Source organism: Lutra lutra, chromosome X (genome assembly GCF_902655055.1).
Source record: "Lutra lutra chromosome X, mLutLut1.2, whole genome shotgun sequence".
NCBI lineage: Eukaryota > Metazoa > Chordata > Mammalia > Carnivora > Mustelidae > Lutra > Lutra lutra.
In genome coordinates this window covers 80,038,219-80,041,245 of record NC_062296.1, presented here as the reverse complement: position 1 = coordinate 80,041,245, position 3,027 = coordinate 80,038,219, and the positions used below count along the sequence as shown (strand labels likewise).

Sequence of the window (3,027 nt, the reverse complement as noted above, 5' to 3'; positions counted from 1 at the left end):
TCTGATATGCGTGCCTTTCTTTCTCTGGCCTTTTTCACTGGCTAGGACTTCCAATACAAGGTTGAATACTGCTCCCTATTCCTTCTTACGTCCCAGATGTTCTTCTTAGAATCATTTTTATCCTTCTGGGATATGTTTTTTTTTTTAAGATTTTATTTATTTATTTGACAGAGATCACAGTTAGGCAGAGAGGCAGGCAGAGAGAGAGGAGGAAGCAGGCTCCCCGCGGAGCAGAGAGCCCGATGCGGGGCTCGATCCCAGGACCCTGGGATCATGACCTGAGCCGAAGGCAGAGGCTTAACCCACTGAGCCACCCAGGCGCCCCTGGGATATGTTTTTTAAAAGTTCCTTTAATGATATCTGTTAATGTCTGAAAATACCTTTATTTCACCCTCATTCATAAAAGTTTATTTGCTGGGTATAAATTCTAGGTTGACAGTACTTCTCTCGCCACTTCAAAGGTATTATTCCACTGCCTTCTGGCTACTGTTATTGGAAAGTCTTCTGCTTGTCTTTGTTATCCTGCAGTTTTATTACTATGTGCTTAAGTGTGGATTTATTTTAATTACTCTGCTTGGAATTCTTGGGTTTCTGCATCAGAAGATTGGTGTCTTTCATAATTTCTGAAACCTTATCTCTTTGTGTATTGTCTTTCCTCTATTATTGTTCTTAACTCCTTCTGGAGCATACATTGGACCTTCTCAATGCTGTATTTCCCTTAACCTCTAGTTAATACTTTCTATCATTCTGTCCTTTTGTCCTATATTGGTTATTTATTAGATCTACCTTCTAATTCTTTAATCCTCCCCTTAGTTCTATCTGCTATTTATAGCATCCTTTGAGTTTCTAATATAAATTATTACTTTTTATTGTATAAACTCCTATTTGATTTTCTTCCAAATCTGTCCAGTCTGTTCTCACACTGTGTGCACCCTTATCCTAGCAATGCTATCTTTAATTCTTTATACACAATTAACATCATAGTTTTATACTGTGTTTGAACATCCCACAGTCTATAGTTTGGGGTGGGTGGGTGGGTGGGTGTGTGTGTGTGTGTGCGCGCAGCACACACACATGCCTGATCTTGAAGTTTGATGTGTATGCTGATCCTTGGGGATTTAGTGATTTTCTTTTAAATTCTGAATTTGTAACTTTATGGTAATACTTTGAAGTCTATAAACGTATTCCTCCAAAGAAAAATTTTTGTTTTCTTCGAGCAGTTTTCTATGGGTACTACCGAGGTCCGCTTTGAACTCTATTTTTGGCACAGGGTTTATTTTGAGTCACAGAGATTCAGGTTTAGATCTGGCCCACACTCATGCGAATTTGCTTGTACTTTGCTGTTCCCAGGGAGTTCACTTCTTCCAGCCCTGTCCGCAGGGTGGGCCTATTCTAGTTGAACTTCTTGAGGCTGTTGCTCTTGGGCCCTCCTGCCTTTATGAAAGGGTCCAAGCTGACCTCTCACACTGCTTGGGCTCTAAGCTTTGTCTCTTGTCCCGCACAGCAAGGGCTGATTAGAACCTGGCTCTAGGCTGTCAGGAGCCTGCAGATACCTCCACAGTAAATATGATTTCTAGCTCATGTAGATTTGTGCTTTCCTATCATTTCTGCTCCTCACCCCATTACTTACCCACCACTTCTCTACATATCAAAATATTAAAACCTCTTTCTTGCCATTTACTGCTTTCTGAACTAGAAGGAGTTTCTCTAAACATCTACCCAGCGTATTCTTGGAAACACAAGTCCTGCTGTTAAAATATTAGTGTTTTCCTTTGCAGAAATTTTTCCTATGCAGTTGTATAATCTGTGCAATAGGAAAACACCATACATAGTGCTTTCTAACCTGTTGTTATCATTTAGCAACATATTTTGAACGACTTTTTACATGAATAAATGTATCAGGGATGCTGTGGGTGTAGGAAACAGACACCAAGACCAAGATTTGAGTGCAGGAAGTTCATTAGGGAGTGCTTTGAAGATCAACACCATTGGAGAATGGAGTTAAGTAGGTTTAGGCAGAAGGGGGACATTTGGCAGTAGTGCAGTTGTTAGTCACCTGTGGAGTTTGATGTGGGCTGCCTCTGGGAAGGAGATGTGACATTGGGCAAGTCAGCCAACTTCAAGTGAGTGCAATTCCTGGAGCTAGCTGGCAGATGAAGACTGTCAGCCTATTGCGTTCCCAATATCTGCAAGTCCTGAAGGGGGATCTCGGGAAGTACATCACAGTATCCACCAGAGTGAGGGACATTTGGGGCTCCAACTAACAGAAATCCAACCAACTCTTTTTTTTTTTTTTTAATACGGAACACTTCATGAATTTGCATGTCATCCATGCGCAGGGGCCATGCTAATCTTCTCTGTATCGTTCCAATTTTAGTATATGTGTTGCTGAAGTGAGCACCAACCAACTCTTGCTTAATGAATGGTTAATTCATGGTTAATGGTTAATATAAGGTCTGCAGTAGATGATTTTTTCCATCAACAGCATCTTTCCCTTTTATTAGGACAGCAAAACAAAAACAAAACAAAAAACCAAAAACCACTTTCTCAAAGCCTCCAGTAGACTTCTCCTGATATTTCATGGACTGGAACCAGATCCAGTGGCCCCTTCTAGGTACAAGAGAAGCTGAGGAAGTGAGAACTAGATTTTCATGATTTTGTGCCTGGAGCAGTGAACATTGCTGCTCCAAACAGTATCTGGATTCTGTTAGCAGAGAAAAAGGGAGAAAGGATTTTAGACATGCATCTCACACAGCCTGCCACAAATAAACCTCTACAAAATTATTTTGAATAATATATGGATATAACTTACTGAAATAGACCCCGTATTGCTGGAAATTTTGAATGTTGCCAACCTTTTGCTATTATCCACTGTGCTGCAATAAACATCCATGTTTGCCCAAATCCTCAATTCTTTGCTCAGGATGAAATGACAAATATGTAATTTCTGGGCCAAGAGAATGTACCTCTTTAAGGATTTTGATACAGATTACCATGATATACCAGGAATAGTTCTATAAATGTATG

General features: G+C 40.3%; 1 non-coding gene across 1 annotated transcript; it reads right to left on the bottom strand.

Moving 5' to 3' along the window:
* Nucleotides 1–2,294: 2,294 nt before the first annotated feature.
* Nucleotides 2,295–2,401, bottom strand: LOC125092489 (U6 spliceosomal RNA). The gene has a single exon (XR_007124951.1). It is a non-coding gene; the product is annotated as a U6 spliceosomal RNA (small nuclear RNA).
* Nucleotides 2,402–3,027: the final 626 nt, after the last annotated feature.